At 53.6% G+C, this 12,674-nt stretch overlaps 1 protein-coding gene across 3 annotated transcripts in view; it reads left to right on the top strand.

Moving 5' to 3' along the window:
* Positions 1 to 12,674, top strand: part of LRRC20 (leucine rich repeat containing 20) — a 110,581-nt gene that overhangs the window by 91,937 nt on the left and 5,970 nt on the right. The gene's annotated exons all lie outside the window — the stretch shown is intronic.

The raw sequence follows: 12,674 nt of genomic DNA, 5'->3' as shown, positions 1-12,674 counted from the left end.
GGGACAGAGAGAAGGAGACAAAATCCCAAGCAGGCTCCGTGCTATCAGCACAGAGCCTGACACTTGACCTGAACTAAAACCAAGAGTCTGACACTCAACCGACTGAGCCACCCAGGTGCCCCCAGAAAATGTTTTTTTTTTTTTTTTTTTTTTTAACGTTTATTTAGTTTTGAGAGAGAAAAAGAGAGAGCACGAGCCGGGGAGGGATAGAGAGAGGGGGAGACACAGAAACTGAAGCAGGCTCCAGGCTCTGAGCTGTCAACACAGAACCCAACGCGGGGCTTGAACCCACAAACCATGAGATCATGACCAGAGCCAAAGTCGGACACTTAACCAGCTGAGCCACCCAGGCGCCCCTGCCCCCCGCCCCCCGAAAATGTTCTTTAAGCAGAGAAAACCCTGGAAGAGCAGAAGTGGAAATAATACTCTATTTGATCTAAAGAGACAAAAGTAGACAAACTTCTCATAACCTCATAGCTAGCACGCCTAGCACAGCTCCTCTGTAATTTACCTCGTTTAATTTGCTCAAGCCTGTCTTCTGGAAAGGAGGTGTTATCACCACTTGACAGCTGAGAAGAGAGGCTCACAGAGGGGACGCAGTCTGCACAAGGACGTGGCGGAGGTGGGATTTTAAGCCAGGTGTTTGGTCATCCCCGCCCATGTGTCTTTGGTGTTCCAGAGCCTGTCCAGTCTTCATTTGATGGGAGAGGAGGGGGTGGGTCGCTGTGTGAAGAAACAGGTGCCGGATGCCACGTGGCTGGTAGGCACCCGTAAACAAGTTGGCAGGTTGCAGAGGGATGGCTGTCCCCCACGTGGCCTCACTCAGCCCTGAAAAGAGGGCTGGAGCTGTAGAGAAAGCTCACCTTGGGAGAGGGCCCACCGCAAGGCCTCATTAGCTGGTGGTTTGCAAGGGGCTGGTTAGCAAACGTACTTCCTGTAGACGTGAAGGGCCTGTCAGCCCCTGAGACAGGTCAAAGCTGAGAAGTTGGCCTCTCGGCCTCCTCCTCCATGAAGCTGCCAGGCTCTGTTGGGGGTGGGGGCTGGTCTAATCTGAATAGGGATGAGTAACACGCTGCTCTGTCAGCGGGCTGTGCCCAGAGCTGCAAAAGTAACTCGTGAAATCAGCAGGTTGTATCTTGTGAGTGCCTCCATTTTCCACCTGGTACCACTTGGGGTTTAGCCAGGCCACGGTCCTGGTTGATCGGAACTGCCAGGCCAGGGAGAGACTGTGCCAAGGCCACAAGGGCTTTGAGAGGTCAGGCGTGCCGCCCACCCTGCAGGCCCACGGGCGTTCAATACGATGAGGAGGTGGCAAGTGAGGAATCTCGGCCAAAGCAAATGCGTCTGTACACCAGGCCCCGCCTGCGGGCAGACCAGGCAGTGGCATAAGTGGGGGGCTTGGCTCTCAGCTTTCCAGGGCAGGTCCTTGATCTGTCAGTGCCGGCTGCCCTCCGAACTCCCCCTGGGCCCAAGACTCAGCTTGAACCACAAGCAGGGAAGGCTTCTTAGAGTTTCTCCAGGCCTGCCTGCCTGTCTTCGCTCCGGAGAGAAGGTGATATCACCCCATGGTGATAACAAAAGCAGAAGTCAGGACAGACTCCTCTTCACCTCCTTCTGCCCCTCTCCTGGTGGGCTGGGGCCCCCTCCAAGGTAAAGAGCCTCTGAATTGGACTCCACTCAACCCTGACCGTGCTCCCATCGTCCCTCCTCTCAGTTTCGTAGCAGAAGTCCAAAGCCCCACTTACATCATTGGCATGAACACGTCCCCTCCCCTCTGCACGGCTCTGTTTCATCCCTGCTGCACAGTGGGGAGGATGGTTCCACCCTTTGGAGCTGGTGTCAGGGTCCGCCGTGGTCACTTCCCACCAGCTGCTTGTCCTGCCATTCAGCCAGCCTGGAGTCCTGGCTGCGTGCTGCCTGCTCAGCCTCCTCCCCTACTCCTTGCCCTCCAGCCTGCTGGGCCTCCTGCACTTACCCAGGGACCAGGACAGAGGAGGCAGGGGATGTTGCTAAAAGATTGGATAGAGGCTAATTAGTGGGCCACAGCATCCAGGGCAGGGCTCAGCTGGCCAAGAAAGGTTTGCCAAAGTTGTCCTTGCAGAGGATTCTGAGAATTGCGGCACTTACCCAGGTCCCCAGGAACCCACCTCGCCTACCCTACCAGACACACACATACCCTGAAGCAGGCTGCTGTGCCATTTCTGGTCCCACTCTTGCTTCCGGGCAGGAAGGGATTTGAGACAGGCATGTAGTAGCTGAGAAGAGGGAATGACCACTGTGTGCAGGCTTTAAGGCTGGCAGGTCTGGGAGGACCCTTTTCTCCTGAGCCTGGATCTAGGGCTCCAAACCTGTCTGGGGGAAAATGTAGCCAGTCCCCTCCCTGGGCACTGGGTTCGGACTTCTCTTGAGCACAGCTAGCTGAGAGCAGTCGGAGCCTTACCCTGTCCCCTCCCCTCCAAGCACTGTCAGGGGTCATGGAGGAGAATGACTTGCCCTCAAGGTGGCAGCTTGCCTGAGCGCCACCGCAGACTCATGCTGTCTCCCAGAATGCCCTTGTCCAGCGTGACAGTACCAGGCTGTGCCTGTGGTGCAGGCATCCCTCGAGCTGGCGAACAGCTTGGGGAGGTAATCATCACACAGCGCAGGGAGTGCTGGCCGCCCGTGGAGCCAGGAGGTGGGACAGGCTGGGAGTAAACAGGCTTTAGCAGCAATTAGTGCAAGTTAGACATGGCCCCCAGATGTGATGGGAGGGAGCTCCTGTTTGCAACCCCTGCTCACGTGTCTGCCCACAGGGAACGAGCAAGTGGAGCTCTGAGCAAAAGACCTCTCACACACTTGGTCTCTGCCCAAATGGAATAGGATTTTCTGTGCCAGACACGGTGGTAAAGCCTTGGTTACTTGAAACCTCCAATTACCCGAGATGCTCTTGGCATTCTGTTCGTGGCACACAGGCGAACAGCAAGAAAAGAGTTATTTGACGTTTGTTTAAAACAAAACACTTGCACGCTCCGCTAGGCAGCCAGCCAGTCTTCTGTCCCTGTCCAGAGTGCTGGAGAGTAGCTCCTGTGCTCCAAACCTCAGAGCTCAGGGAACGAGGCTTGCAGGAGCATAGGCATGAATTTAGGCAGTGGACCTGTTCATTCATTCACCAGTGGTCATTTTTTGGTTGAACGGCTTGCTGTGTGGCAGGCACTATGCTAGAGACGGATGGGATGGACAAGCCATGTTCCCCGGTCTCCTGGGGCTTGTGGCACGGCCAGTTACGCTAGCTGATAACTCACTGACCATTAACTTCACATCTGATCCTCTCTAACGACTTTTTGAATATGCTCTTGGCTAATCCTCATGACAACCTTATAAGGCAGACGGTTATTCTCCCCAGGGGAGGAAACCAAGGCATAGGGAAGTTAAGTACCTTGGCCATGGTCATGCTGCCTAGGCAGAGAGCCAGGGTTCCAACCCAAGCAGTCTTGCTCCAGAACTTCAGCTGTTCAGGACAGTGCTCGGCATAGGGAGAGATTTTTGCTGCAGGGAGATAGAAAGCCACAACAGAGTTACAGCGGAAGCACATAACTTTGGTTGGAAGGAAGCTCCCTCGGGCTGCATAGTAGGGTCTAAGATGATGAGGCAGGATTCCCCAGACCATGTAGGCTGTCAGCCCCGCTCCTGAAACTCTGCCTCACAGAGCAGAACAGCTGGCAGCATCCCAGGACGGAAGGGCTGTACGCATACTTTCACTGGATTCTCCCGTCAAGCCTCATTCGTACGTCCAGCAGCGCTCGAGCCAGCTGCCCATTCACACCATCTGGGGAGCTTTTAAAAACCCTCATGTCCAGACCACACTCCACGCCAGTTAAAACAATCTCTCACGGTGGGCTTGGGCCTTGACGATTTTCTCAAACTCCCCAGATGGTTCCAGTGTGCAGGCGTGATAGAACCGCTGAGCCAGAACCTTCCATCAGTACCCACATCCCGTCATGAGGAAGCCGCAAGCTCCCTCCTCCTCCCGGTGTCTGTCTCTGTGTGTGTCTGTAGCTACATCAGGATGAGAAAATCGACAGCCTGGCCCTGACCGCTGGGCTTGGCTGGGAGAGTGGCAGGGGTGAGCCCTGTGGACTTGCATCTTTCCCTTGGGGTTCTCCTTTCACACTGACCCTACTGTCCCCTGGACCCTGAGCATGGGGCCCCACTGCCCCAGTGCCCCTGAACCCTCTCTCCTCCCTGTAGCACAGCACGCATATCTAGCATTTTCAGAGGGAACTCCATCAATAAGCCAAAGGCAACTGAGGACGCACAGATAACAAAACAGTGGGCCCGTTCCCAAGGTACAAGTTTATGCCAGAGAATCCTAGTTGAAATGGGGACTTGGCCCGAGCTCCGGCACCTTTCACTCAGGGGCCTGCGGTCCTGCTGGGGCGGGCTGCTCAACACGGCTCTCCAGCAGGGTGCTGGCGGTGCACGGTCAGATTCAGTGGCCTCACCTTAGTAGCTTGGAATTGGCCATGGTGGGAGTATTTGCACCACAAAAAAAAAAAAAACAAAAACAAAAAACAGTAAATGCTACAAATCGGATTTTTCCCACCTCAGGGAGTAGATTGTTAAACATTAGCCAGCACACCGCTGGCTCACATCTCCCCACTTCCTTGCTATTGTTAGCGTCTTGACCACTCTCTCCCACTACCACCTTCAGCTTGTTTTGTTTTTCTAGAAGCTGGTTTCCCTGGGGGTTGGGAGGTGGGGGCGGGGGCTACCTAGCTGCTTCTTACCTGGTGGTTATCTTAGGAGCTTTTCTTCTTTTTCCAATAGTAAGGGAGGTCTTAATTCTCTGACAGTGGCCCTAAATCTGAGCAGAAGGGTTTGTAACGTTAGCATTAGCAACCTTCGTTTCCAAGCATGGAGGAGAATTTTCAAAGGAGCCATTTTCACATCTGCCCCCGCCCCTGGGAGAAGAACCTTTAGGGGAGGTGATTATACTCCTATCTGCATATCCGGTCACCCCTGCCCTGCCTGACACTTGCCATACCCACAGCAGGTTCGACAGTTCTGGTCCCCCACGCCTGTGTTAGATACAGGAACACACAGCCAGCTGGAGGGAGGGAGGGAGGGAGAGTCCACAACAGAATTGTCATTCTTTAGGCAGTTGGAAGAAAACTAAAAGAGACCAGCCTGGGGTTGTGGGTGCGGCAGGGGTGGTGGCTCTGGAGGCGGGGGGGGGGGGGGGGGGGGGCTTCCAGTGGCCCACATGAGGGGGGTTGTGGGGGGAGAACAGAGACTTCGGCAGGGAGGAACAGTAGGCACAGTAGAGCAAAGACCGGAAGTCTGACCGGAAAGATAAATGCCAAGCAAGGGCCAGGCAATTTGATTTACTTATTAGCTGTCTCCAGAGCAGCCAGTAAGACTGTGTTATTTATTTATGAGAATTGTTATGATCCGTCTTTGATCGCCTATCAGAGCCGGGCCAAGGAGTGTGCGGGAGGAGAAGCTCGTCAGCCCTCCTTTGCTGGCCAACCTGGGGACGTGGAGGAGGGAATCACAGCAGGGACTTTTCTCCTCCTTTGTTTCTCTTTCTCTGAAGCTTGTTATGAAGGAGAAAAAAAAGCGTGTCTAGGTTCATTAATGGATTCTTTCTTTTTTTTTTTTTTCGTACAGTTGACACTATTACGTTAGTTTTAGGTGTACGTTATTATAGTGATTAACAACTCTACATGTTACCCTCTGCTCTGCTCACCACCAGAGAATCTACTGTCTGGCACTACAGTAGTGGATTCTTCTTCTTTTATTTTTTTAATGTTTATTTATTTTTGAGAGAGAGACAGCAGGAGCAGGGGAGGGGCAGAGAGAGAGGGAGACACAGAATCCGAAGCAGGCTCCAGGCTCTGAGCTGTCAGCACAGAGCCTGATGTGGGGCTCGAGCTCATGAACCTTGAGATCATGACCTGAGGCCAAAGTCGGATGCTTAATCGACTGAGCCAACCTGGGCGCTCCACAGTAGTAGATTCTTAAAACACTCCGTGCTCCCCATCCTCTCCCTGAGGTGCCTACTACATTCTCCACAGCTTGGTAACCTTATCCTTGGGGAGTGGGGGTAATCTTGGGGAGTGGGGAGCACATTATGGTCCCCTCCATAATGGCCCCTGTGAACCTGTGAGGCTGAGGACCATTTTATAGGTGAGAGGTTGAGGTTCAGGGAGGTTAAGGGGCCTGCCTGAGGTTGCACAGATTTATTTTTTTTTTAAGTTTATTTATACTGGGGGGATGCAGAGGGCAGAGAGAGAAAGAATCCCAAGCAGGCTGACAGCCCAGAGACTGACAAGGGGCCCGAACCCACAAACTATGAGATCATGACCTGAACCGAAATTGAGTTGGATGCTAAACCAACGGAGCCACCCAGGCACCCCGAGGTTGGAGCCACCCAGATGCCCCCGAGGTTGCACAATTTTAAATGGCAGGTCCGAGGTTAAGGACTGGGGGTCCCTGCCCTGTCCACTCCCCCAGATGGCCTGTCTTTCAGCAGGGGCTCAGAACCCCCGATCCACACAGTGTTCCCTGAGGGCTGTGGAGCTCAGCTTGCAGGATCACCAGGGGCCTGCACTGTCCTCTGTGCCTCCTGAGGACAGGGGCTGCTTCTGTGTTCTTCCTGTACCCCTCTCCCTGCCTCCCACCCTTGCTAGGATGCTCGGTCCAAGGTTCTGTGGGAAGGGATAGGCTCAGACACTGTCCCCGTCTGGCTCCTCCCAAGCCTTCCGGAGGGACAGACCCAGCCGTGAGTGAGGGATGCACATGTGAACGTGCTTTCTTGTTACGGACGTAATTCCCTGTCTTGCCAGGTTACCATAGTTTGCCTCCTTGTCTCTTGTGGCATTTTGAGTGGGGACTCGAAGCTCTGCCGAGCTTAGCACGACATCCTTGATCTTAGTCGATTAAGTTTCCAGGCACCAAGGGTTGCGTCAAGACTGAGGAATGGGGACAGGCCCGGCTGCCAGGCGAGCCTGGATTCTCGAGCACGAATGTGGCCACAGTCACCTGGAGAGGCTAAGATGGCTTCCCGGTCGCTGCCAATAGGCCTAAGGTGCCTGGCCTGGGGTGCTGCCCCTGCATCTTGACCCAGCACCTCCGAGGCCATTGTGAGGAGGTGTCCCAAAGGTGCAGACTCCACACTCCTCAGGGTCTTGGAAAATCAGGAATTCTGGCCAGAAGGAGATCATCCAGGTCAGAGGTGGGACAGCCAGCCATGTGTAAACTCTCCCGTGTGCTCCAGCCCGCGGCAGGCAACGGGCCCCATGCTTAGTTTCTAAGCTGCCAGGGAAGCCAGAGAACTTGTACCCTGGGCCACCAGGATAGGGAGCCCCGGACCCTAATTCCAGAAGGGACCTTAGATGTCATGGGGCCCAGCCCCACCCAAAGCAAGAATCCGAGGCTGCTGGTCCCTGCTGGGTTCTCTCTGTGCTGGGCGGGTCCCTCAATACCTTTTGCCACTTCTCTGGGCCCAGACCCCTTCTCCTCTCAGGGTCCTTTTAGACTGTGGGTGCCACATGTATGAAGAAGAGCCCTCCGGAGTGCTTGTGTTTATCATCCTGTCTCTAGCGGGTCCTTCTGGCACAGAACAAGTTTGCCAGTCGGTGGTGCTAATGATTAGCGAAGTAAGGTCAAGCCGACCTCAGGGAAGTAATTTCCTCTAAATACTGCCCACTCTGAGTCCGCTTTTATTGATTACTGCAAGCTGCCACAGACAGAGACAAGAGTCTGGGATGGCTGTCTGCAGCGGGAGGAGGAGGGTCAGACAGGGCCTGGAGGCACCACTGCAGCCCGGTGAGGTGACAGGAAGGTGCAGTGGACTGTGCCCCAGCCACGCTGCACTCCCGGTGTTGAGGCCAGGGTGGGGTCCTCCTTCTCTACCACGGGCCTCCGTGTGGCTTTAGGCCTCACCGTGGAAGCTCATCACCATCACAGCCATGCACTGGGGGCCCTGGGAGAGCCAGAGGAGCGTTATTCGGGCTTCATAAAAGTACTCTAGGGGCCTCTGAGTGGCTGAGTCTGTTGGTTTCAGCTCAGGTCGTGATCTCGTGGTTCATGAGATCAAGCTCTCCGTGGGGCCCTGTGCTGACGGTGCAGTGCCTGCTTGGGATTCTCTCTCCCTCTCTCTCTGCCCCTCCTCTGCTTGCATGTTCTCTCTCTGTCTCAAAATAAAGAAATAAAACATTAAAAAAAAAAAAAAAAGGATTCTGGAACTCCCATCCTACATTCTGCAGTCACAGGCTGAGAGGTGAGGTATCCCCAGAATGCCTTGTGGACTCTGCCTGTTCGTTATCTGTCATACTGCAGGTCGAAAACAACTTGAGCGTCCCTCTGCATACCACAGGCGGCCATGTAGTCATAAAAATGTCGCTGACTGGCAACCTGAAAAGCTGTTTACAATCCGTCATCGAGAAAAGCACGTTATGGCATAGCATCTAGGAGGCCATTTTTGAGCCCTTGCTGCTCCTCACACGCACATGCAAAGCGAAGATGCCGTAAGGCCACGTACTAACACGCTAAAGGAGATTGGCTCTAGATGGTGGGACGTGGGTGATTTTGGTTTTGCTCATCAGTGTTTTCTCATTTTCTAAATTGGATGGCTGGTGCCAAAGGGCCTGCGACCTGTAACAACCTTGGTCCACAGACGCCTGGTCCTGCCTGGAATATGTGCACAGAATGGGTCAGGCCAGGGGAAGGGCCCCAACTCTTGAATGTACTGCGGTCAGAGTTGCTTAAGCAAGTGGTGGTGACAGTGGAGCCCAGCGCGGTCCCAAGCCTGAAAGAACTTAGGAGCTAGTTTAGGAGGCAGAACATTCATTCATTCATTCATTCACCCAGCACATAGTTGTTGAGCACCCTGTGGGCACTGTGCTAGGTATCGCATTTGCAGGGTGAACAAACATACCCATCGGTCTCAGAACAGGATCCACAGTACGTGTCTGGTGTGAAGTATTATGGGAGTTTGGTTGTACACCGTAGAGAATGACAGGAGGTAGCCTGAGCTGGAATATGAGGGCCAGCAGGACCTCGCCAAATGGTAACGAGAGCACGGCCCACGGGAGAGGGGAGAGTCGAGGCCCTCTTCCTCTCCAGATGCGCCGAAGTCCAGAGAATGGCTTCTGTTACCTCCGTGATGCCGATGTGCCTTGGTGGCCTTGGGAAGCGTACTTAACCTCTCCAGGTTTCTGTTTCCCCATCCACAAAATGCAGATCACTTCAGATCCTGCTCCACCCCGCAGCCGTCTCTGTCTCTCCTCAGGATGCTGTGAGCATACATTTTCCTCTTTAAGCCTTATCCGGAAACTTCTAGTTGGCCCCTTGGGCTTGCCGCTTCCTAGCTTGGCTGCTCCGGTTCGTCGACTCTGCTGTTTTTCACACGGTCTGCTGGCCCCACTGCGCCTTCCTCCAAGCTGCTTATACGGCTTGAACAGTTGACTCAAGGCAAGGAGCCACGCCTAATCCCAGCTCTGCACCTGAGGGGGCATCACTGTCTGTCAGCAGAGTGGCTTGGAGAGCACCGTGGACCCTGGAGAGGCCAGCCCCGTGGTGGACTTGGAAATGACAGCTGGGAACTCAGGCAGCACTGCTGTCTCTAGGCCAGGAGTTGTGGGGATTTGCTCCAAGGCTGGGCCGCAACTGGTCTTCATGTCATGCCCAGCAGACCTGTGGCAGGGACGTCGTTGGAAGACACCCCCTCCTCTGTCCCGCTCTCATGAGCACCAGTCGTTCTTCAGGCCCCTGGCCTCCCAGGCCCAGGGATGGAGTCAAGAGGCCAGAGAGAGAGAAATCCTAGTCCAACCCCCCTCTGGAGAAAGTGAGGCAGGACCAGTGGTCCCCAGTGGCAGGTGGGGAGAAGGGGTGACTTAGCAGCTTGGAGCCTCAGTCCCCATCTCTGAAGTGAGGCTGTATTGACAGTCGAGGCTACGTTGCCCTCAGCTCGGGGCCCGGCCCTGAGCGAGTTGCTCAGTGACACCTGCCTGCCGTGATTCCCTTGCAGGGGCTGAAGGGCCGGTGGATGGAGACCAACTCTGGCCTTGGCCTTACCCCTCAGCATTGTGGGACGAAACACAGGGATCTGGGGATTTAGGAATTGTCCTGCCTTCACCACTTACTGGGCCCTGTCAAAGAAAAATCAGAGCTGGTCAGTGATGAAAGCAGTAAAAACAGATTTTATTCGGGACTGTTACACTAGAGAAGAGACTGCAGTGCAGAACCGGCTTGATCCCAAGTGCAGCATGGACACGTGGGAATTGATAGCCAAGGAGCAGGGGCGGGGAGGGGGGGATCGGTGGGCGGAAATTACAAAGAGGAGGTTATCAGCGGTGAGTGAGGCTGAACCGACCTCCCAGGATTCTTGCTGCAGGCAGGCCAGGGTGAGCAGACCCCACCTGGGGGTGGTGGAAGATGACGAATCCGATCAGATACCAAGGCTGGAGGATCCTGGCTAACCCAGTTTATCAGGATTCTAAACTAGACAATGAGAGTCGAACACAGAAGCACAAAAGTCAGGCTCTTAATTTTAGTTGAAGAATTCGGGGAAGCCGAAGTAGGGTCACAGAATCTCTGTCATCACCAGGAATCTGAGGCTCAGCTTCCTTATCTGCAAAATGGGTTATTGTGAGAAACCAGCCAGCACAGGGCCTCCAATATCAGTTCCCAGAAGCAGCCTCCTTTGCTGAGCCCACTTCCACAAGGTGCTCAGCCTCCCTGAGCCTTGATGTCCTGTGTCACGTGGGGGTTACAATACCCTGGGAAATGACTTTAGCTCTGAAAAGCCCAATGCAAAGGGGTTTTCTGATCTGGGTGAGCGGGGGGGCAGAGAGCATGGTGTCTGTCCCCCACACACATTGCTGGCTGTGTTGGTGGCCATGACCATGACAAAGCTGCTGCTAATTAGTGAAGAAGGTAAAGTTTCCAAGTAAGTAGCCCTTTTCAAAAAAAATTTTTTTAACATTTATTTTTGAGAGAGAGAGAGCATGAGTGGGGCAGGGGCAGAGAGAGAGGGAGACACAGAATCCGAAGGAGGCTCCAGGCTCAGAGCTGTCAGCACAGAGCCCGACGTGGGGCTCAAACCCATGAACTGTGAGATCATGACCTGAGCTGAAGTTGGACACTTAACCGACTGAACCACCCAGGTGCCCCTAGTTCTCTGTTTCTGATTCCAAAGCTCTCTTTAGCATCTTAACCATCTCCCCCACCCTGCACTGTGACCCAGCACAGAACAAGGAGGCGTGGGAGATTCTGGAATGATTCTGAGAAATCTCCAGGAAACCCTTGCTCTCAGGGCAGGTTAGCAAAGATGCCATGCCTGCCATGGGGGCCTTAGAGGGCTCAGAGATTCTGTGCCCCTGGCTTCCCTCAGAGGGGGAGTCCCTGGGCTCTGGAAGGGACTATTCCCGGCTGGGTGGCCCAGAGAGCTCTGAGTGCCCTGGTCAGAAAGCCACACGCTCCTGCTGAGTCCCGGGAAGCCCCGTCGGAGGACTGTTCTCTGTCTCCTCAGGGCACCGTGGACGGTTCTCATGGTTGGTGGGGAGTTGGAGGAATGGATGCCAGGCTGGAGGGCCGGATAGGAGGTGGCCTGAAAAGCATGAACTCGGGCCAGCCGGCCTGGCTTCATATCCCAGCACTTTGCAGCTGCGTGACCATGGCCAGGTTACCTCTCTGCGACTTTCCTCAACTATAAAGTGGAGGTAACAGTGGTACTCAGCCATGCGGCTGGTGTGGGGTTTGAGAAACTTAACACGAAGAGCCGAAATCACCAGCACTTGACACGGACGATCGTTAGTTAAGCAAAAAAACTGCTGGGAATACAGGAATCCATATCGATAATAAATAGATAAATGCGGGAGAGGGAAGGCTCTTGCCTATGGTAAAATGCTGAGGGCCTGCTGGAGTTGGAAAGTCAATTTGCAACCATCATAAAGAACAGATGAGGCAAGAATCAGCAGGTGTTCAATCTAAGGCGATGGATTTTAATTTTCATGAGCAGGATATTTGCGTGCTCTTCAGCTGTGTCCCCACAGACTTCTTCTACATTGCAAGGGAGGAAAAAAGACAAAACAGTAATTATACAGTGAGGAAATCAAGTAACACCTCGACTCAGTGATGACAGTTAACATCACTTATGAAGGACAGATGGGTGATACCCCAAGACCATACCACCTCTGCAGTCTTTCAGCTGAGAACCCATAAAGCACCAGATAAACACAAACTGTGGGACTCTTTTTCTTTTTAACAGTTTTTTTTTTTTTAAAAAAAACAGGCTCCACACCCAACATCAGGCTTGAACTCATGACCCTGAGATCGAGGGTCACATGCTCTACTGACTGAACTAGCCAGGTACCCCAAAATGTGGGACTCTTTATCAAAAAGACAGATGATGGCCGTGATATTCTTCCAAAATGGTGGTGTCCTAAAAATGACAAATGAGCCCAAAGAGGACAACTAAATGCAATACCTGACCCTATACTGGACCCTGCACTGGAGGGAGGGAGGGACTTCTACAAAGGACATGGTTAGGTCACCTAAGAAAACTGAAATATGGGCCGTATGTTAGGTAACTGTTCTCTCAGTAGAAACTCATGAAATTGACAGCTATGTTTGCAACAGAAAATGTCTATTCTTGGGAAATACACAATAAAGTAGGGATAAAGGGCCAT

The sequence above is a fragment of the Acinonyx jubatus genome, chromosome D2 (assembly GCF_027475565.1).
Source record: "Acinonyx jubatus isolate Ajub_Pintada_27869175 chromosome D2, VMU_Ajub_asm_v1.0, whole genome shotgun sequence".
In the NCBI taxonomy this organism is placed as follows: Eukaryota; Metazoa; Chordata; class Mammalia; order Carnivora; family Felidae; genus Acinonyx; species Acinonyx jubatus.
This window is presented reverse-complemented; position numbering and strand designations above follow the sequence as displayed.